Raw genomic sequence first — 23,145 nt, forward strand, 5'->3', positions numbered from 1 at the left:
TGTCTAATGGTACATTCAATTTAGAGCCATTTTTTACGTCTAATTTTGTATTTGGTTTTGCAATAAGTTTTGCATCATTTTTTGCATCCAATTTTGAGCTATTTTTATGCCCATTTTTGCACCAATTTTGGTGTCTACTTATGTGTCCAATGTTGCACCATTTTTTACGAACACTTTTTCATCCAATTTTGCATTTTTTTGGTGTCTAGTTTTACATCATTTTCACCATCCAAATTTGCATCTTTTCTGCGTCATTTTGTGTCCACATTTGCATACAATTTTGTGTCTAATTTTGAGCCTAAATTTGCATTTGATTATGCATCATTTTTTACATCCAATATGGCATCCTTCGTTTCACATTTTTTCAGCCCCATTTTGCATCTTGTTTTATGTCTTTTCTTACATCTTTTTTTTTCCTTTTTTGCACCCAAGTTTGCATGCCAAATTTACACCATTATTTGCATCATCATTTGGCATCTTAATTTGTAACATTTTTTGCTTCTTTTAGCACTCAACTTTGAATCTTATTTTACATCTAGTTGTCTGTCTTTTTTTTCATCTATGCTAGTGTCCATTTATGTGTCCTTGTTTTTGCCCAATTTGATATCCTTTTGTATGCCATGTTTTTTTCCCTTCTTTCTATCAACTATTGCACAATTTTTCACTTCTAGTTTAAAACACTTTGTATTTCATCGTTTGCATTTTGTATTAATTCCTAGTTTAACATCCAATTTTACTTTCAATTTTGCATCGATGGTTACATCTGCATTTGACTTCTTATGTAGAGTATATTTTTCTTTACATATATGACCCCCTTTATAGATTCATTTTACTAATTTCAATTGCATACTGAAATATATCATAGTTTCTAAATATCATTAAAGAAGATATCACAATTCAAAATCATTGTAAAGAAATTTAAGGAAAATTGACAACATTCATCCAAAAAAATAACAATGTCATCATATACAATGATTCATCGACAATTTTCAACACATATGTATAAAATAGCAACATAATACTAATAATATCATTATTATTTTTAATCAAAACAACTAAAATTAAAATATGATTAACAGATCAAAATATTTCATGAATATCATTATTCTACGATAAATTGACAACATACATCCAAAGATGGTAATATCACCATACATTATAATTCTCTATCAAAATAATGATGATACTTTCCAATATATAAATCAAATAAAAATATAATAATGATAATATCAACAACATCTTTAATCAAATCAAAATGTCTCATTGATATAGGGTAAATTCACAACACCCATCTAAACATAACAATGTCATTATACACAATAATTCCTTCATAAAAAACAATGCATGTCCATGCCTAGATACCACCACCAAGATCATCCTCATGATCATCTTGAACATCCTCATTAGTCTCATCCACATCATCACCAACACCACAACTATCATCGTCATCTCCTCCTTCACCACCACCATCCTCATCCTCATCATCTCCTGATATATGTTGAGCATAGTTTGGATCATCATCGTGATCATCGTCTTGGAAATCATTACCTGTAGCATTCTGGCAAAAAAAATCAATATTACATGTTAGTATTAATTACATAACACAACACACGTTTTTGTTTTACAATGCTAACCATAAAATGAGGTAAGATATAATATCTAATAGTACTAAAAAATAAAATGAAAATATGGTTCAAAAGTATATTGGAAATCCAACTAAGATTGTGTACCATAGAGTCCATTCAAACAACAAATTCAACCCATCTCGTTTGCTGCAGCACCTCCTTTTCCAAATGATTTGGAGGTCATCCATATTTTAGTTCATGTCAATCAGTAAATAGGGAGAAATTAGATAACAATGACTTTCTTCTAGTACAAATTTTATTCAAAAAATATCATATGTTTAATATACTTACAAAGGTCGTTATAAGTGCTTTTAAACCTTTCTGGCCACTATGATGAGTGACTTTTGTCTTGGTTAACCTTGCCTTGGATGCCTTGTCCTTAAACATAAACCAATTCAATTTATTTTCACACAAATACACGTCTAAGATACTTATAAGTATTAATACATTCTAAATAACGTTTATTGAAAATTCAATACCTGAATTCTTTCATTGCCAACCTTTCTTTGTGCATCCAACTTCTTATATGATTTTACAAGTTCGTTCCATACTTTAAAAGGTATGTCAAATGGTCTTTGTTTCAGTCTTTGACCTTGAGGCTTTTTTCTAATTTTTCTTGTTTGGTTGCAATGAAACCTCTTACAGTTGAGCGACATTTGTAATTTTATCTTCTTAACCAACCAATCAGTACCAAATTCATTATTTATGTCCTGTACCACCATCTTTTTTAGGTGAAGTGGAATCTTGGAGAATGTGAGGTGAAGATGATCTCTAAATCATCGAAGGCATGAGTCCTTTAGCCTATTTAAGAATTGTTTTCTTGCATCTATCCTTCTTATCTCCCCTGAAATAGGGTCATACTCTATCTTGGTACCTAAACTACCAATAGATGATGCATATGCTGAGGATGAACAAGAATTTATGGTCTCGGGAGTTGCCATCCCACAAGATGTCTCAACACAATGTTCTTCATTATTGGTGTTTGATGTTAATGACATTTTTTCGATTTTTTTCTTGATCCAAGAGAGGATGGGGAATTTATCGATACAATGCTAAACCTATTGAAGGCCAACCCTTTGTTCTACAAAAAGGTGATGCACTGAATGATAGAAAACCAAGCATACTGTAATTCTCGTTTATGTTTGGCTGACAATTTCCATAAATTGCAGGAAGTACTTATTTATTTTTGGTTTGTAAGTCACTTATTGTTTCTTTATCAGATGAAATATAATTGATATCTCGTCTTGCAGAAATAGTACTACATCCATGGTTTGTAAAATGATTAATGATTTATATCAAACCTCATCACTCTTGGAGAGCAATGTAATCTCTCACTTTCACTTTGTTCTTGTAATATTATTACAATAATGTGCGGAGAAACATGGTTTGCTAATGTGTTGAATAAATTGTTAAAAAATGATTATTTAAAATTGATTAGTTAATGAAGGATTGCCTTATGGATCCACAACTTTAGGGAAAACTTGTTGTCTTACTAGTGTGCCATAAAATTTGAGCCACCAGTTGAAGGCCAATAGAATCTCCTATCAAGGGTATTGTGAGATAAGACTAGGGGTAGCCTGTTGCATGTTGTGGGAAAACTATAGCTAGCTGCATTCATTAATTGATGAAGGATTGCCTTATGGATCTACAACTTTAGGGAAAACTTGCTTGCTTACTAGCGTGCCATGAAAGTTGAGCTACCAATTGAAGGCCAATAGAATCTCTCCTAGCATAGGTATGGTGAGATAAGACTAGGGGTATCTTGTTGCATGTTGTGCGAAAAGTATAGCTAGCTACATTGAAGTTCCTAATATAGTGCGCTTTAATGCATCACTTTCTTTTGGATTATCTGACTTTCTTAGAAGGTCAAGAACGTTTTGGCTCGATAGAAACAATTTATAAGCATAAATTGAACATCTCAGTATATTTTAATATAAAAAACTAGTAAAAGTTGGTAGACCAACAAGTAGAGAAATTACTTAATAAAAAAACTTGAACCAAAACCTTACCTTGATAAAGATGTTGGTTTCTTTGAACAAGATAGTTAGACATGTTTGTGGCACTCTCAAATACAGATGAGTTTGTAGAACCATAACCTATAGAAAAACCTTCAGGATCTCCTCCTCCCAATTTCTCTCTTAAATTCGTTTGTAAATTTGAATTCAAAACGTCCTGCAAAAGAAACAATTACTTACTAGAAAAGGGATATAAACAAATTAAGCATATGATATCAACAATCTAAGCATGAAGTACTTTCAATTGAGATAAAAGGATGCACAATACTGACAAATTGAACTTCTTACAAGGATCCACAATTTTCATCGATTAGATATTTCTTTCAAGTCCAAATAGATTGAATAAATTTAATGCCTCTCTCCCATTCATAATACTGTTTTCTGAGCATGTCCCAACCACCTTTGACTGCACAAAGTTTGCCTGTTCAAGGGCTTTTTTTTCCTTGAGAATCCATGTTTTATATTCCTCTCAGAGATGAGTCTCATTTAACACTTTCTACATGCCACTGGTTCATTGAGTCCATTCCTACTGCCTGTTGGAGCATGTGCCTAGGGGGCATTCTCAGTGTATCATTTCTAGAACTTTCACTTGAACCAGTATTCATTTTACTTAACCGGCCATATCACCATTGATTCAGTGATATTGATCAATTTCAGAGATCTGGGGATGTAACAATTCATGTAACCCTGAAAAAATAAACCACTTTTAAAGTCACCTGAAAATGAAAAGAAACCATTTCACATTTAGATTTAGAGTCGCCACTGAAAAAAGAAACCAGAAACCACCAGATTTTTAAAGTCACCACTTAAAAAACCTACATTTCACATGCCAAGTTACAGTTACAATCAAACACTCTTAGTGCCAAACCAAGCTCGGAAGAGAAATATAATGCTCAACACGTCATTTAAATAGGGAATACATGGTGTATATTAAAACCATAAAACATGTTCATCCCACCAATGTGGGATAAAACCCCTGTTTGTGTGCACAAAAACAGCATGCAGGTGTTTCAATCTTGTTACCTGTCATCTGAATTTACACTTGCAGATCAGATCAAAATTGGATAGATATGCCATGATAACAAATGCACAGGTGTCGAGTGAACCATATGTAGGCGTACAAGGGACATCTGGCTGGTGGATCGATTACACAAAGATAAACCCTGAAGAACAGATTCACATAGGTTTCCAGAGGGTCAACTTCGGCTATGATTTCTGGGTGAATGGAATCGAATTTTCCAAATCCACGACATGGGTTTTGTGAAGGAGGGCATTAATTAACTAACTCGCGAGAATTCTCTTGAAATTGTCAATGATTCTGGCTGATTTCGTGGTTTCTCTGCAATATATAGTCCCAGTTTTTGTCGACGGACCATTTTAGTAGAGCCCAACATTCAGACAACATGGGAAAAGTATCACTCGAAGAGATCAGAAAGTTGTACAAGTGTCAAACTTTGAGAAGATATCAAGGGGAAATTATACCAAGTGTGAAAGAAGATGATACATTTTCCAGGTGGCAAGGGGTTAGTCGTTAAATAGATCATTTCCAAATTGAATACTTTTATCATCGAGCTAGAGAATCCAGCATTCGAGAACCTATTCCAGAATATTAAAACAGAGGATCACCATAAATATCACTTCCAGATACTCAGCTATTAATTAAGCAATCTAGTCCAGGATTTTTGGGTAACTAAAAATAGTTAACTGCTTCTAGTTTTTACAACAAAGGTATTGAGCATTTCCAGGTTTTGAAATCATTAGGTCGAAGATCATTTCCAGAATATGTGGCAATCAGATTTCCAAGCTCAGATAGTGCCATATGGTGATAATAATGATAGAGCATATCCCACATTCTTAGACAGTTGGTCAAAGATTTACTATCATCTCGAGAACATGATTGAAAGGTAGCAAAGCTTATTTTGGCCACATATTCTAGATTTGAAGGCCATTACTCAGTACCAGAATTCCAAATATTCTGCAACAAAATTAAAACTATTTTTATTTTATCCCTAGAAATTTGTAATAGTTATTTAAGATTAGCTCTGGCAGCCTTTTGTATATATATTGATTTGAAAAATGAATAAGGGGTTTGGTCCCTGGGAGAGTCCCCTGGGCATATTTATTTTTATGAGCATTAATACGATATTAAGTGCAGAAGTACAGGATTGCATCCTACCAGAGATTCGTGTGATGGTGTGTTCGAAGTCTAGTTTTCCCTTTTGTGTACACTTTCCTTTCATTGTTTAACATATGAAGCTTGAATCTTCAATCCTTAAATTAAATGAAGGAGATTCAAAATTCATCATCAGTGGTGTTCTAAATACTTATGTTTTTCTTCTAAATCTTATTTGAAATTCATCCTAAATAGATGCTTCAGGTAAGATGATTTGTTAATTCTTCTTCTTCTGCTGGGTCCCTATAATACTAGTGATTACCCCATTACTATTGTAGTTTTACCCCTTATTAATATTTTTGTGCCCCTATTATCCCCATATTGTTATTACTGTGCCCCATAGAATCCCTCTATTGTTATTTTTGTGGCTTTATATTATTATTGTTAGGTCGGCTGGGTTATATTGTGACTCCTTAGACTCCTATATATAGAAAGGAGGTTTTTTCATTTGAATCATCCAAGAATTGTTCATTTATGTAATGTAAAGGAGGTTGCCCCCTCCAAGAGGCTGAATTCTAAGGCTTTGATCTATCTTTTCTATCTTCTCCTTGAGTTGGTTTCATAACATTTGGTATCAGAGCTTTGGATTCTAGGGTTTCACTGCTCCAAACAGGTCATCGTGGCATTTTCGCTATAACTTTTTTTTGCAACGTTTCAGAAGTTACCAAAAAAAACCATTTGAGAAGAAATCACACTAAACCTCATATCTGAATTTCAGAGCTTTTCATGCTATATTTGTGGAGATATGATCTGAGGAAGTTGGTCCTTTTGGAGACTCCTGAATTACATTCCAAATAGGTGACCTGGGTAAAATCGTCATAACTTTCTCTCTGGGGATCGGATTGAAATTTTGTAAGAAGGTAAAGGAAGAGGACGGATTGTAGTTTCTTGTAGATATTTTTCAGAGCCAAAGGTCAAAACAGTGACACGTGGCACTTCATACAAGTTCGCTCTTCTGGAAAGGTCTATAATCAGGTCATCTTGGGAGATTGTGCATAACTCTTTCTTGGAGAATCCAATTTGGGTCAGACTTATGGCATTGGAAAGAGGACACAGAGGGCTACTGCAGGTCACAAATTCAGATCTATATGATTGGAAAGTACAGAGATACATCAAAGGAAATATCGAGCTCCTACAAAGTGAAAAAAGGTGTGTAGATTTTCTTAAATTTTTGCTTAAGCTTGGCTTGAAAATTTATTTTGAAGGAATTCAAAGGGCATAGTAGAGCATTATTATCAGTAATTGATGCCCCGAGGAAAGAAAATGCAAACACCTAGTAAGGAAACTGAAAGCTCTAGCATGACTCATGAAGAAGAGGAAGAAATGCAACATGATATATCAAAATTGAAAGACCAAGTGCAACAACTGTCCCTTGCACAAAAAGGAACAGAATATAATATGGATAGTTTAAAGAAAGGCGTAGAAGCTAAGATGGATTGTTTAAAGAAAGGTGTAGAAGCTAAGATGAATGACGTGGAAGCTAAGATGGATGATTTGAAGATAGATTTGAAGACATACATTGAAGAATTGAAGATAAATATGAATAAGTTGCTACAAGAAAGGATCACTAATGGTGAAAGGGTAGTAAAGGAAACTCATGATGAGAACAAAAGAGATGTTAATAATGATTCCATAGACTCTAATGTTGGATCAAAGACCCACCATATTCCAAAAATCGATATGAGGAAGTTTGATGGCAAGGATCCCGCAACATGGATATTATAGATGGACCAATTTTTTGATCTCAATAATGTGCAAAACACACAAAAGGTACGTATTGAAACTTTCTATTTGGAACCAAATCAGTTTGTATGGTATCAATGGCTTTGCTCTCGTAAACAATTTATCACTTGGGCAATTTTTACAGAAGAATTTATAGCACATTATGACGATACAAAAAGCAACACCTTTTTTAGCCAATTGATAAGTCTCAAACTAAAGGGTTCAATAATGGAGCACATTGAGGAGTTCCAAAAATTGAACATAAGGGTAAAAGATATTCTAGAGGAGCATAGGATTGATGTGTTCATAGGGTCTTTAAAGGATAATATCCAACATGATGTTCGCGTTTGGTGTCACAGGGAAAAGTGTCTACACAGAACTGCTTATCCCACTAAGGTGTGATATCTACCTTAAAAACAAACAAAGTAAAGCTACTTTCATTTTTCCTTTATGAAATATAGATGAGAGAAGAACAAAGAAGACCAACCCCTGTCTTGCACTAATCTCCTAGTTCGATTCCTCTCTCTCTTGATAGTCTTTCGCTACTTGCTCCCTTGTATGCTAAGCTTCACAGAGTACCTATAAGATCATAGTAGCATAGCACTATACAAGAACATGGATCTATAATCATAAACAATCTAGGATCATATATAAATTGACCATACAAATGCATAAAACATAAGTGACACAAGAGTATGGAGGAAAACTTGAATAGCTTTTATTGATAAACAAGAAAGAGCCAAGGGAGTTACAACCAATTGTTCTGACCTGGCATCATCCTCTCAGCAAGGAAGCCCCTCTTCACCTCATGCAAAGCTTAGATCACCCAACAATCTGATGTTGTCTCAAGAAACCAACAACAATTCCTTACAATATGCAAAATTCCAGCCTCTGGATCTCTGGGATGAGGGATCCATATATAGATATATGTAAGGGAGATGAGTCAGCTTGTGATTTGATTAGTGTCTTCCCTCTGATAGTTCTTGCTTCCACTTGGAGATTGATGATCTCTTACTCATCCTTGGTCGAATTCAGAGAGGCAAGTGTCACAGGAGAAGTTTCTGGAAGATTCCATGCCTCTCCACCTCGCGGAATGACACTGCCATTTGTCACTTCTTGCCCATCGCACCCCATAGAAGGGCTTTTTGAAATGAAACGCACCCACACAGTGTATTTAGGTGAGATGCAACGCACTTTGCCTATGGAGTAGCTGAAATGATCCTGTTTTGACCAGTTCTGAGCAGTTTTTCATGGAGAACTTCTGGGAGAAGCTGTAATCAGTTGACCTTGTTCTTTTAGGGGTTAGAACAACACTTTTAGGGACTTAGGAGCCCTTGGTTTATGGACATTTCATGCTTGGGGTTGTAGTGCCCAAAAATGTCTATAACAGTTTCCCCCTAAAGCATGAGGTCATTAATCTTTTGATGTCGTGTGAAATGCTTTATTATGAGGATCCGAAGTTCTTTCAAGATGAGAGGAGACCTGTAATAAGATACAATACAATACATTATCTTCATAACATTTTCATGATCTAGCTAAGGCGGGCATTCCCATGCTCAGCTTTATAAATTCATTTTCATGTACATAGGACAGACAATCGTCTGAGTGTAGACTTATGATTCTGGTAGAGCCATCATTCCTTTGATTGGATGATTATCTGTACAATAATGATTTACATTTGATGTCTTTATTTCCCTGAATGTATATCGCAGCCTGGATGGATGAAACTAGATCCGGGGTCTTCAATCTCGTTTGATCTTCACTTGAAGTACAAGTCTATCTATGTGAGATATGTTCTAGAGTCGAACATGGAAAGACATCGCCTGATTACCAACCAATGATGTAAGCTGTTAACAGGTGCAAGAGGAATCACCGATAATGATAATGACCCTCAAGGTATTGCAGTACAATTCACGTGGTGTGAATAAAGGAATTGGTGTCGAACACCACGCAAAATCTTTCGGTCGAAGGCCATTGATGTAAACCTGTCGCCGGAAGTGAGAAACTTGCCATTGAGGCATGCAAGCTTCAAAGTACTGAACGGGGTGTTCCTAGATCGACTTCTTGGATAATGAGCTGATGTCGAAAAGAAGTGATCCGTCACAGGAGGGCCTTAATGAACCCACATCAATGACACGGAATGGAGCAAATGAATTTAATGGAGGTGAAAACGATCTGATCACATAAGGTTCAGGGTGGAGGTCATGAAAGAATGGAGTGTAAATGTATTGTAGCGGGTGAGGCACAGGTGAATTCTCTGAATGACTTCTCTTGAACATATCGGTGACACTGACGTGATGGATTGGTAGCATTAACCCCAAATGTGGATGGTGTGATGGGACCATGGTGATGTGACTGGTGAATGAAACAACCCAACCCGACTTGGATGTAGAGTGAAAGTGTCATGTTCAAGAGCGACTTGCTACCAACAAAGTTTCTTCAAGTTTTCTTCCCAATTTTTCCCCAGTCATTGTTGACCAGTACCTCTTTATTTTTGTCAAGCTTGAGGAGGATAACATATGCTTGTTCTATAATTTTCCCTTCGGGCAAACCCATCGCTATGTTTTAATGAGCCTAGCGATAGTGAAACTCGTTCTTGTCTGCTATGGACAAGTTTGTCGCTATTAAGTTTTAACGAGTTTAACGACAAAGATAACTCGGTCCTTTTCAATTTTAGAGAGTCTGAAAAGGAACGTAAAGGAAACTCCAAAATTCCTTTTTCGTCATCTAATCCCTGAAGTCCGAAAAATTATAAAACAATACAGAAGGGATCAATTTTTGATACTTTTAACGAGCCAAACAAAACAAGCTCTCGATCGTTTTGTGTAATAATCCCTCAGGTCCAAAAGATTAAAATTTAGAGGAGGGATAGCACTTCCGGTCCCTTCAACGAGCTGGAGAGGCCAATGGCTCGACAATCTTTTCATATTTTACGAATCAATTGAAAAGAGATTAAAGGAGACTCGTCTTTTGAGGAACGAGTGATAAAATTGGGTAGCAACTGATTCCAGGTAAGGTTACAAGGATGGCTAGTGGGATCACTCTTCCCAGCTGTTCCTCAAAAGGGGTAAACAATCAAATGGAGGTGAATGATCGGCCAATACAGAGTGGAGGTGATGATGAGAACACGACCAAGGCTTTTAAAGGCTGAAGTACTACATTCACGATGATTATCTACTGGAAAATAGTTCATTTTTTAATGAGCTCAAACACGGGGGGAAACATTTGCTCTTGGCTTATGTTTATTTTTTAACGAGCTTGAACTATGCGCTAAAACTGCTCGATACAACGGTCATTTCTTGACTTTACCATAAATAGCTTTGTTCTTTCAGAGATCGTACTGCATTTTCAATGGCTTCATCAAACTAGTTAGAAATGAACAATATATGTTTGAAAAATGAGTTAGAACACTAATATTTTACTCGAATTACGTAAAAAGTAATTTAAAAGTGTTTTTACCTCTCATTTTACCATTTCATTTGAACTTTGGTTTGTTGGAGCTTTGGAGGTGCTTTCCCCCCTTGATTTTCATCAGTTGATTTCGGGAGATTCTGTGGATGATTCTCGGCACCGTCTGGACTAGGTAGGAGCTAAACTTCAGCTCTTTCATTTCATGCTTTCCATTTTGCATTCTGAGCTTGATTCATGGTTTTTCTGAGCCTGTGGGGTTTGAAAAACTCGCCCTGGCTTCAGCGCACCCCTTGTGTATCGAAAGGTGCATTGGATGTTGGCTTGTCTACTGGCCATCTGACATGCAACGCACCCAGAGCACTATTGTAGGTGCGATGGGCGCAAGGAGGGAACTTTATGCACAATTTTTGATGGAAATTTTGCTTGTTTCTTACCAAAATCAGGATATAACTCTTCTCTTATTTCTTTCAGAGATTTTTGGAGCAAGATGAATATTACATAGCGAGAACGTGAGCATGAAGAAGAGGACATTCTTGCTTCACATGATCCAGTTACAGTAAACGCACTGCAGAACTGTGGCTTGTTGAAGTTTTTTTGCATTTCTAGCATGAGACAACAAATCAACTTGCTGCAGTATTTTCTCGATGCTTGGGATCCTACCAACCAGGTGTTTAGGGGAAAATCCATCCCCTTGACTGTAGTGGACATCTATTTCATGACTGGCTTGTTGAGGCGGGGTGCCCCCATCTCTTTATCAGGTTCGGCTCGAGGAGGTGAATCTGTGAGAGATTATGTTCACTGGTATTGCAAAGAGGGATCTCAACTGAGTAAAGATGGCAAGATCATCATCCATGATGTCACTGACAGGTCCCTCGGGACTATTCTGTTTACTTTTGGTAGGATGGCTGGTGGTGCGCTCTTCATGTAGCCAACCGATCTTATATGCAGTATGCCTTGGAATGTCTCCAATCGAAGGTGTTCAACTGTTGCGACGCAGTACTTCTTGTGATGAGAGAACAGTTGACCAAGGTGAAGAGTGGGAGGTTGAAGAAATTTTTGTATGGTTCTATTTTGACTGCCTTTGCCTTGGAAAAGATACCACTGATGTAGCCGCAGTATATTACACTCGATTTACCTTCACCGACTGAACCACGTATGCAGAGATTGGTTGACCATATGTCTAGGCATGTTGGTCAGTCTCAGATTTCCTTTTCTGATACCTTCTTTGGGTGGTTTGATCATCAGGAGATGGTTTATTCCGAGTATCCATATGCTGGTATGGACTTCCGGGGTGATCCAGATTTAGTACTGTGGGCTGGCGAATAGTGGGGCGCCATTGGTAAATTCTTTGACCATATTCCTGTTTATCGTTTTTCTTTTATAATGTCCTTGTGCTTTATTATGTCAAGACTTAATCAAACTCATGTGTTCATGCAGATGTTGGTCCCGTTCGGCCAGTAGTACGCCTGAGAGTGCCAGCTGCCACCCTAGCAGGAGAGGCTGTTGGAAGGGCTATCCTTCGCGACCTCGATGTGGCTGAGACTTTCACAGCATTACAGGAACAGGTTGAGGGCCTCACTCTTGGTATTCCAGATGTGAGGACTGATGAGCTACTCTTGAGGTTGCAGCGGCATACTACTGGTGTGCCAAGACGACGAACTCGACTCTTACGCATGATGGCACAGGCTGTGACTTGCTATCACGAGCATCATTAGACTAGGGTGCCCCCTAACGTTTTGAGTTTTGGGTCATTTGACCAATTTTGTCTTTGATTACAGAACATTATGTGTAAACCATAAACAATTATATATATTTTTGATTTTCGAAGTTTTATTTTGGTTAAGTTACATGATCCAAATGCAAATATTGATGGTATGCTTCTTTTTATAAATGTTGAAAATGTCTATCTAACACATAATTTGCCAATGAGTCAGTTAATGTGTTTAAGGTTCTGGAAATATGCTGATATTGAATAAAGTCAAATTGCCTTTCCAAAATCTTAACCCTTAGGAACATGCGATAAATAGCTGGATTTCGGACAGAGTAGATACCAGTGAGTTGTAGTATGACGAGTTGTGAGTCTAGCCTGACAATTAGTCAGCGTATACCATGTGTGATGGAATCATAGAGAAGTTCTATCAACGTGCTAAGCGATGTTATTCGTTGAACGACCAATACATACCCCTCTGAAACTTACTAACTCACCACTTGGATCAAAAATGGCCCAGGCCACAGAAGATAGGTTCCGCGAACTACGACTCGCTTCGTCGGCATATCCAACAAATGACTCCAATAGGCTTGACATCTGCAATAAATGTAAAAAGTGGATTACTTGACCAGAACAAACACTTTAGCGAAGAAAAAACATAACAAAAGCATACAGGTTACTATACTGAATCACGCATAGTAACACTTGAGGTACAACCCGTTACGAGGTTGTGCCAATGGAATCCCATCATAATCCATTAACTCGTAGGCTCCTTTTGCTAACACTTGCTTAACAATGTAGGGGCCCATCCATAAAGACTTGAATTTACCTACCCCCAATTTATCGGATTCTTGGTCATAAAGCAAGACCAAGTCACCTTCTGAGAAGACACGGGGTTTGACATTCTTGTCGAACTGTGCTTTGACTCGCTTCTTATGGACTTCGTTAGCCAAAGCGGCATCATGACGGGTTTCATCCACTTGGATTAGTTCCAAGAAACGAGCCTCCTCTTCTGAAGTTCCGAGGAGAAGGTCAATTGCGACTTTGAGGGACGAGATTTCACACTCGATTGGTAAGACTGCTTCCAGGCCATATACTAGTTGGAAAGGTGTAAACCCGGTTGCATTCCTTACCGATGTTCGGTAAGCCCACAAGGCTGACTACAGGATTAGGTGCCAACTTCTTTTGTGAACTCCAATCATCTTTTGCAGCATACGCTTCAGGACCTTGTTGATTGATTCAACTTGTCCATTGGCTTGCGAGAAATATGGAGTAGAGTTGTCGTGAGACAACCCTAGTTTGGCAGCTAATTCAACCATCATGTCATTGCGAAAATGTGATCCACGATCTGTGACTATAGCTTGTGAGACGCCGAATCTGGTGACTACATGATTGAAAAATAAGAGGGCAATTGTTTCACCAGTATTATCTAATGTAGGCATCGCCTCGGCCCATTTGGTAAAATAATCAACTGCGACTATGATATACCCATGCCCCCCGGTCGAGGTGGGGTTACATGTCATGAAATCGATGCCCCATTTGGCGAATGGCCCGACAACAACTATTGGCTGCAGAGGTGCGGGTGGTTTTCTGGTTTTGCTATCGAAAATTTGATAAGCATGGCAACTTTTGACTGCGGTTATGCAATCTTTGAACATTATTGGCCAGAAGTATCCTACTCGTAAAAAATTTTGCGATGTAGCATAACCGCATTGATGGCCCCCACACGCGCCCGAATGGCAATCATTCAGGACTTTTTCGGCCTCCTCATGGGTGAGGCACCTTCTCAGAACTGTATCGATACCACGACGGTAAAGTGTATCACCGACGATCATGTAGTCTTTTGCTTGGTATCGAATACGTTTTTGTTCAAAGCGAGAGGTATTTGGCCTATATTTTTGGGTTTGGAGATAAATGATTATATCCCCATACCATAGATTGCTTGAAGATATCAGAAACAAATTTTCGTCCACGATCGTTTCTTCGGATGTTTCATCGTTGGACGACGATGGGAGATCGCATAATAATTCTGCGAAAACCAGGGCTTTCTTTGACTTGGATTTTACAAAATCCAGATCAAACACTTGTAGAATTACTATCCATTTTGAATATTTTCCTCCCAGCAACTGTCGCGACAATATATAAGTCATGGGGTTGCAATCTGATAGAATGGTAGTTTTTCGAAAGAGGACATAGTGTCGAAATCTCTGTATCGCTTGAAGAGTTGCGAGCGCTAGCTTTTCAACATAAGAATATTTGATTTCTGTATCATTTAAGTTCTTACTCAAATAATATATAGGATGTTCAATTCCGTTGTCTTCTTGAACTAAAACCATTGCGATGGTTGTATCCGCTGCAGCCAGATACAGGTTAAAGTCTTTTTGATAATCAGGAGCGTACATTAATGATGCTTTCATTAGGGATTCTTTTAAAGCATCAAAGGAAGCTTGTGCAACCTGATCCCAGACAAAGGGTACTTCCTTTTTCAAAAGATGCGTATAACCTTTAGCAAGTTCGGCATAATTTGGAATGAACCTCCTCAGAAAGTTTTCTTTCCCTTGGAGTTTCTGAATCTGAAGCAAATTTGAAGGTGGAGGAAAATTTATGATTGCCTAAACCTTACATGGGTCGAGACGAATCCCATCTTTCGAGACTACAAAGCCAAGTAAGTGACCAGAACTGACACAAAATACACATTTGTGTGGATTGAGTCGTATCTTGTAGTGTCGGCAACGTAGAAATATTGCTCTTAAATGTTGTGGATGATCAGTCCGCTTTCGCGAATGAGCTGGTAGTTCGTCGAGGTATGGTTGAACGATGTTTTTGATGTCATGGAAGGCATAATTCATTGCCCTCTGAAAAGCTGCCCCTGCCTTCTTTAACCCAAAGGGTAATTTTCGATATGCGAATGTGCCCCACCAATAAAAAAATGCAGTCTTTGACTGGTCCTGTGGGCGAACATTTATTTGATTATACCCGGAGAATCCATCAATGAATGAAAAGATTTCACATCTGGCACATTCATCAATTATCTGGTCGATGAAGGGTGTAGGATAGTTGTCTATTGGACAAGCTTGATTTACATCCCTATAATCGACGCACACTCTAATTGTTCCTTGTTTTTTCATAACAGGGACAATATTCGATACCCAATCGGTTAGAGGAACCGGGTAAGTGAAACCAGCATGGAGAAGTTTTCAACTTCTACCTTAATGGCAGTGGCTTTCTTGGGGTGCACCTGTCGTAGCCATTGTCGTACTGGTTTGACATCTGGATACATCTTGATTTCGTTTTCAACGATACTCGAGTCAATGCCTGGCATTTCACTATATGACCAAGCAAAGACATCTCTGAATTCGTGAAAAAGAGCGTTATATATTTCCAGCTCTGAAGGAGAACAACATTTGCCAACATAAATATTCTCTACAACATCTGTTTTGGTCGAGATATTTATGGTGATAGTCTCTTCAATGTTGTACAAGTTTCGCTCGGAATCCACTGTGTTTACAGTATTTGATAGAAAATCAAAAACTGAAGGATGATAAAGATCATCAGGAGTATTTTCTTCACAATCCGGAAGAAGGGAACGATGGTGGTAATCATCCCATGGTGCCCCTTCAATTACCATTGATTGAAAAATTCCTTCATCGGTGACATGCACTCGCGACCAAGGATCTGAAGGGGTACCATATTCCTTAGACCTATCTATCCAAACGCTTGATGAGCGTTGATTTCGGTTTGCCTCCCATGCTAGGAACATTGATTGCTACAATATTTCTGATGGGCTTGGAGGCAAAACCTGCGCATGATCCATGTCGATATCATTTTCTGAGATCTTTTTAGAAGATATCATATTGCAGGTTCCTACTGATGCTACTTCCACCAAATTGATTGGAGGTGGAAGGGTGAAAGTTCCCCTTAATATAGGATCTTTTAGTAGGCCTACTCCGATATTTTGAAGTGAATGGGGGCTTCCATGGATCATTGGAATGCTTCCCGTAACTTGAGAACCATTGGGGAGGAAGTTTTGTTGATCGACGATTGTAATCCCTCCTTGAAAGGGAAATGCAATCTTCCTAAAATAGGTCGACACAATAGCAGCCATAGCATATATCCATGGTCTTCCCAGTAGGATGTTGTAATTGAGATTTCTGTCGATTACCTCAACATCTATTTCTACTGTTTTTCCTCCTAGTTCAACCTTCAAGTTACTTAGAATACCATATGGGGTATATGTTCGTCCATCAAATTCTTTTAATGTCGTCGAAGATCGCGACAAGGTTGGAGATCCTAAAGTTTTCCAGCAACTCATCGACATAATACATGTAGATGCCCCCTCATCGATAATTGTTCGATGAACAGTTTTGTTGAGAGCTTTCATTTGAACGAGGAAAGCTAGTTGAGCTGGTAACTGAGGATCGTATCCTTTATGATCGAAGGATACAAGATTGGAATCCTTTGGCTCTATCCCACCAATGGCTGATAATAAAGCTTGCTTTTGGGATGGGAAATTTTGTAGTACCTCAAGAGTCGACATAGCGGATGGCGATTGGGCCAAATATTCCGCTATATTATAATGTTGTGCCGCTCTTGCGCGGGGATTAAACGTCGACTTGTGTACTACTCCCTTTGGCGCTTTTATTGTCAACTCGGAATGATGGGTGGCGCAACTTCTGTCGAAGTTGTTGTCGAAGTACTAGGTTGATCTTTATCCTTGTTGTTCGACAGCTGTGGATTCCCATAATCTTTGTTCCTTGTCGATATCAAAGCATCATTTTTCTGTTTGGAAACCGACAACATCAGCGCTTGAGACGAGGAAGCATTTCTACTGTCAACCAGATTTGTTCCTGGATTCGGAAATGGATTAGTTAATACTACTGAGGTCTTTGTATTCTTGAAGAATTTTTTAAGCTAAGCTCTGTGTGGACAATCTGCGATCCAATGATCCTCATCGCATATGAAGCACAGATATTTTGGTTTCCTATTTCTAGGAGGGTTTGCAGAAGATTTTTCAGGTGATGATTCTTCTTGTTTCTTCTTCTTCCCTTTGCCTTTCTTCTTGCCCCCTGGTTGTTTGGTTTCCTTGCCTTTATCTGTCGATACGACATTTACTTCCGAGGCAAGAAGTTCCTCTTTTGCATTTTGACCGGAAATCTTACGGGCCTTTTTAGAAGTAGCCTTTGTCGATTTCGTGTGTGTTGCGCCAATCACGCCATCACCGGCATGAGAGTCATTGTTTGATTTAGGAGGAGGAGGAACTGAGAATTCTGGTCTAGGAGCGTTAGGTATTTTATCGTAGAGCGTGCCGGACTGAGTGTAAATCAAGTCCAAATATTGCGCATGAGTGATAACCTACTCTTCGGTGATGACTCCCCCTTTTGCCACATCTTCCGTGATGGAAGGCAATAATGACTTAATAAACCATTCAACTAAAATTTGATCGGAAACATACGTTTTCACCATTCTACGAAGACGTCGCCACTCATGTATATGATCAGATATATGAGTGGCTCTTGTTTGTTTGAAATTGGTAAGAAGTTCTGTTCCCATTTCGTACCTTATTGGTAATTGAAAACGGGTTAAAAAGGTTGTGGCTAGGGTACTGAAGTTGTCAAATGAAGCTCTAGGAAATTCGATATACCATTTTGCTGCCGGACCAGTTAACGTCCTCTGAAAAAGGCGAAGCCTAATCGAATCATCGTTTAGGGTGTTTGATGAACACCAGAGATGAAAGATCATCACATGATTCGACGGATCTTCACCCGGATTTCCATTAAATTTAGAAATATCTTATGGAAGTTTATGTGGAATTGCTGGCCACCAAGGGGCATAAGCGATTGGATCGTTTGTTAACCTATTTAAATCAGGTAACTCTAAAGTCACCACAAAGGGTAACTGTTGATTCAGGTTAGGGGAAGCATACCCAGGATAAGATGGGATTGCCTGAGTAGTTGGTCTTTGCATACCAGCATAATGCATTTGATGCTGGTAACTCTGGTAAGGTTGGTGGGCATGACCATTGTAGAATGGTTGATTTTGACCATTTTGAATATACGGTTGCCCACTATTCGCAAAGATTTGTTGCTCAGAACCTTGGTATACTTGTTGGAACTGCGGTTGTTGGTATTGCAGTAGCCATGGTTGTGAAGCCATATGTTGTTGCCCGATACTAATTGTTTGACCAAGATGAGGGGTAATTGTACCCGTTTGAACCTGTGTCATTCCACCAGTCGGCGATTGTGGTTGAGTTGCAGGGTCAAGGGGCTGTTGCATTACAACCTGAGAAACCTGAGGTTGGCATACAACAGGAAACGCTGTAACTTTCGACACCATCACAATAGCTGGCGTACTTGGTATACTTGACATAGGTAAGCATTATTGCATCGAATATACAACTCTTGGTTGTTGAGGTAGTATCGGTACCCAACTGCTTGATGTAATTCCAGCATAACCCGAATTTTGTTGTGATTTCCCATATGGCTGTCCTCCCGGAGGGGATAATGAAAGGGTATACTACCCCCATACGGTGGTAATCCGGTACTTAAGGGAATGGTTTGCCCTTGAGGGCCAGACTGCTCAAATTGACCTCCAAATGGATCAATTTGTCGAGATTCAACGTAAGAGTTTCCGGATATTATTCCCGATAAAGAAACAGGAACAGACCATACCGTCGAAATGGCCCCTGAGTGGGCTCCTTTTAGCGATTGAGAGCTAGTTGGGACAGATGGTATACTGGCGAACATTGTTGGAGCGATAGCGGGGAGTTCTGCCGTCACTGTGTTAGACGACACAGTCCTAGATGTTGACGGTTGTTCAGACATTTCTAGTCTATCCAAAAGATTACCTAGCGATTCTACAGGAGCTTCCGCTGGTGGTAGACTAATTTCTGATGAAGAAGGATACAGAGCGATCCCGACTCCAAATTGCGATGGAGTACTAACTGGAGGATCTTCCTCAATCTCTTCTATAGCAATCAGACCAGGTAGAAGGGGTAGACCGTCAGGTCCGTAGAATATTTCTGGTGCTGAAGAAGGTATGGAATCTGCAGCGATAGATGTTTGGGGAGCAACACTCTCTGAACCGGTTATAGATGGAACTGGTTCAGTGATACAAGTGTTTACCCTCAGACAAGGATCATTACTACTGTCCTTCTATGGCTGCTGAAGTTCTTCTGTAAAGGCAGGGATACTAGAAATGTTTGGAGTAACCGGAGTCTCTGATGTTGTTGTAACACTTGTTCTAACTTTACCAGGAGACTTGGAACCGGTTAAATGAGTTCGCTTTGTCCGTACTTGTTTTGATTCCTGAGACAAAGACGGTTGACTCGTAAGCCTCCGCGAACGACGGGGTTTCAATTGACTTTCTTCCACGATTGCGGATTACTCGATCAACTAAAAATCAAGGGGAAGTATGTTTCCGAATTAGATGAATTTTAGACGCTTTGACAGAACTTGTTTTTTCAATTTTTAAGAGTCGAGAAAAAAAAAAAGATGACTCTAGTCGCCTTCGATTTTTAATGAGCCTGAAGCGACAAGTGCTCAGATGGACCTTTTCCGTTAAGGAGTCTGAAAAGGAACGAAAGGGACTACTCTGGAAATCTAGGTAGAGGGATTACCAAACCAATCGCAAAACTACAGAATAGTTTTTACGGTATGGCAGTCAATCTTCCCGAATGCTGTGTTCAGTGCAGTGCGATCGATATGGCGGCAGACACGGCTTCCTATGGATAAAGGGTTAAGCCTATTGTGGTCTCCCAAAATATACTCAACGGTACATGGGAGCACAAGTCTGTACTGGCACTTATCGTCTCAGAGTGGAGGAATCACCCAACCATCAGTGAGAACAACAGTTACTAGGATTTACGACGTCGGAATACGTCTGTAGCCTAGACTTCTAAATGTTTTGCGTTAGGTTCCAAAGCGTTGTTAGATTCATTGAATTTATTTTATAGTTGATCTTGTTTAAGAAATTTTCATTTCAGGTTCACCGCGAGATGTAGATGTATAATTCCTAAAATGCAACCTAAGATGATAAACAGTCTTTTATCTTCTTTGTGCAATGAAAATCCTAGCTACTAAGGAAAGAGAGATAGGATTCTTTCACAAAGAGCAAAGAGCACACTCTAAATGCACTGTCCTAAATCAAACCAATCAAACAGTCTAAATGCAAATGCACATGCATGTATTTGTTTTCGGCTTTCTTAGTATGTGAATGGTAAAAAGAAAGCTAATGCACAAATCTGAATTATTTTCCAAGCGACAATTACTAACAAGTTTCTTTTCGAAATCAAAAATGGAGAAAATCACAACACTTTACGATTTGGAAATGAATACTCTCTTTCGACACTAGAAAACGATAGTAATAGGATAATCGACTATCTACAGCAACAAAACTCTTTCCTATGACTGAAAACGACACTTGCGACACTTTCAAATCAAAGGATGCCAGTACGATTACGTTACTTTTTGCAAAGGAGAATTGAAAATGACTCAACAAATACACAAAAACATTTACAGTTCTTTTGCACAATGGAGGCGGAATAACAGCAAGGAAAATGGGTTTCAAACAAAGATATACTGATTACAGGCACCAAAATTTATGAATAGAACTGTAAAGAATGAATCACAGAAACCATAACTGAACAATGCCTAGTCTGATCAGTGCACCTGTAACACAGGGAATTTGAAATGCAGCGCACCTACTACACTCGGGAAGTGTGCTGAATTTTAGATTCACAGAACAGTACCTGTGATGGGCTAGAGACGAGATTTTGCTTGGGTTCCGGGTCATAGTTTGCAGTTCAGTTCATGGGTTTTGGTTGAGCAAATGGTAATCAGTAATGCAACAATCAGGGGTAGATCTAAGCAGGCTCTAAGAGCAACCACAAGGGGCAATCAGAGAGTTTGTAAATCAGTTGTTTAATTTATAAACAAATACCAGAGATTGACTGAAGCGGCATTTATCTACTTTTCATTTGCATAGCAAATGCAGTTCGAAAGCTACCTAGCTCGACTTCAGGCTCCATCTGTAAGTTTATAAAATAGACAACAAGGAAGATAAACAAACAAAATAATTCGTCCCCAGCAGAGTCTCCATTTTATTACAGGGAAAAGTGCCTACACAGAACTGCTTATCCCACTAAGGTGTGATAGCTACCTTAGAAACAAACAAAGTAAAGCTACTTTCGTTTTTCCTTTATGAAATATAGATGAGAGAAGAACAAAGAAGACCAACCTCTGTCTTGTGCTAATCTCCTAGTTTGATTCCTCTCTCTCTTGATAGTCTTTCGCTACTTGCTCCCTTGTACGCTCAGCTTCACAGAGTACCTGTAAGATCACAGTAGCATAGCACTATACAAGAACATGGATCTATAATCATGGATCAGATATAAATTGACCATACAAATGCATAAAACATAAGTGACATAAGAGTATGGAGTAAAACTTGAATAGCTTTTATTGATAAACAAGAATGAGCCAAGGGAGTTACAACCAGTTGTTCTGACCCAGCATCATCCTCTCAGCAAGGAAGCCCCTCTTCACCTCATACAAAGCTTAGATCACCCAACAATTTGATGTTGTCTCAAGAAACCAACAGCAATTCCTTACAATATGCAAAATTCTAGCCTCTGGATCTCTGGGATGAGGGATCCATATATAGATATCTGTAAGGGAGACGAGTCAGCTTGTAATTTGATTAGTGTCTTCCCTCTGATAGTTCTTGCTTCCACTTGAAGATTGATGATCTCTTACTCATCCTTGGTCGAATTCAGAGAGGCAAGTGTCACAGGAGAAGTTTCTGGAAGATTCCATGCCTCTCCACCTCGCAGAATGACACTGCCATTTGTCACTTCTCACCCATCGCACCCCATAGAAGGGCTTTTTGAAATGCAACGCACCCACACAGCGTATTTAGGTGAGATGCAACGCAGTTTGCCTATGGAGCAGCAGAAATGATCCTGTTTTGACCAGTTTTGAGCAATTTTTCATGGAGAATTTCTGGGAGAAGTTGTAATCAATTGACCTTGTTCTTTTAGGGGTTAGAACAACACTTTTAGGGACTTAGGAGCCCTTGTTTTATGGGCATTTCATGCTTGGGGTTGTAGTGCCCAAAAATGTCTATAACATTTGGGAACCTCATTCATTAGAGAAGGCATTCAGGTTAGCAAGAAAAATGGAAAGCAAAATTATGGCAACCAGGAAGCATACCACTCACAACTATAAATATGGAAGTGTTGTTGCTGCTATTCTTCCACAACCTATAAGATTAACACCACAACAATTGGAAGAAAAAAGAGCAAATGGGCTCTGTTACAGTTGTGATAGAAAATACACTAATGGTCATACGTGTGCTAAGAAGAAATTATTCTACATAGATTGTGAAGAGGAAGAAGAAAAGGAGCAAGAAAGGTCAAAAGAAGAGGATATACTCCAAGAACAAATCTTAGATAAAGAAGAAATGAATCTGACCATATCTTGTGATGCATTGGCT

This window comes from Pinus tabuliformis, chromosome Q, assembly GCF_031772625.1.
Source record: "Pinus tabuliformis cultivar Carrire ecotype Pingquan chromosome Q, CPIR1, whole genome shotgun sequence".
Taxonomy (NCBI): Eukaryota; Viridiplantae; Streptophyta; class Pinopsida; order Pinales; family Pinaceae; genus Pinus; species Pinus tabuliformis.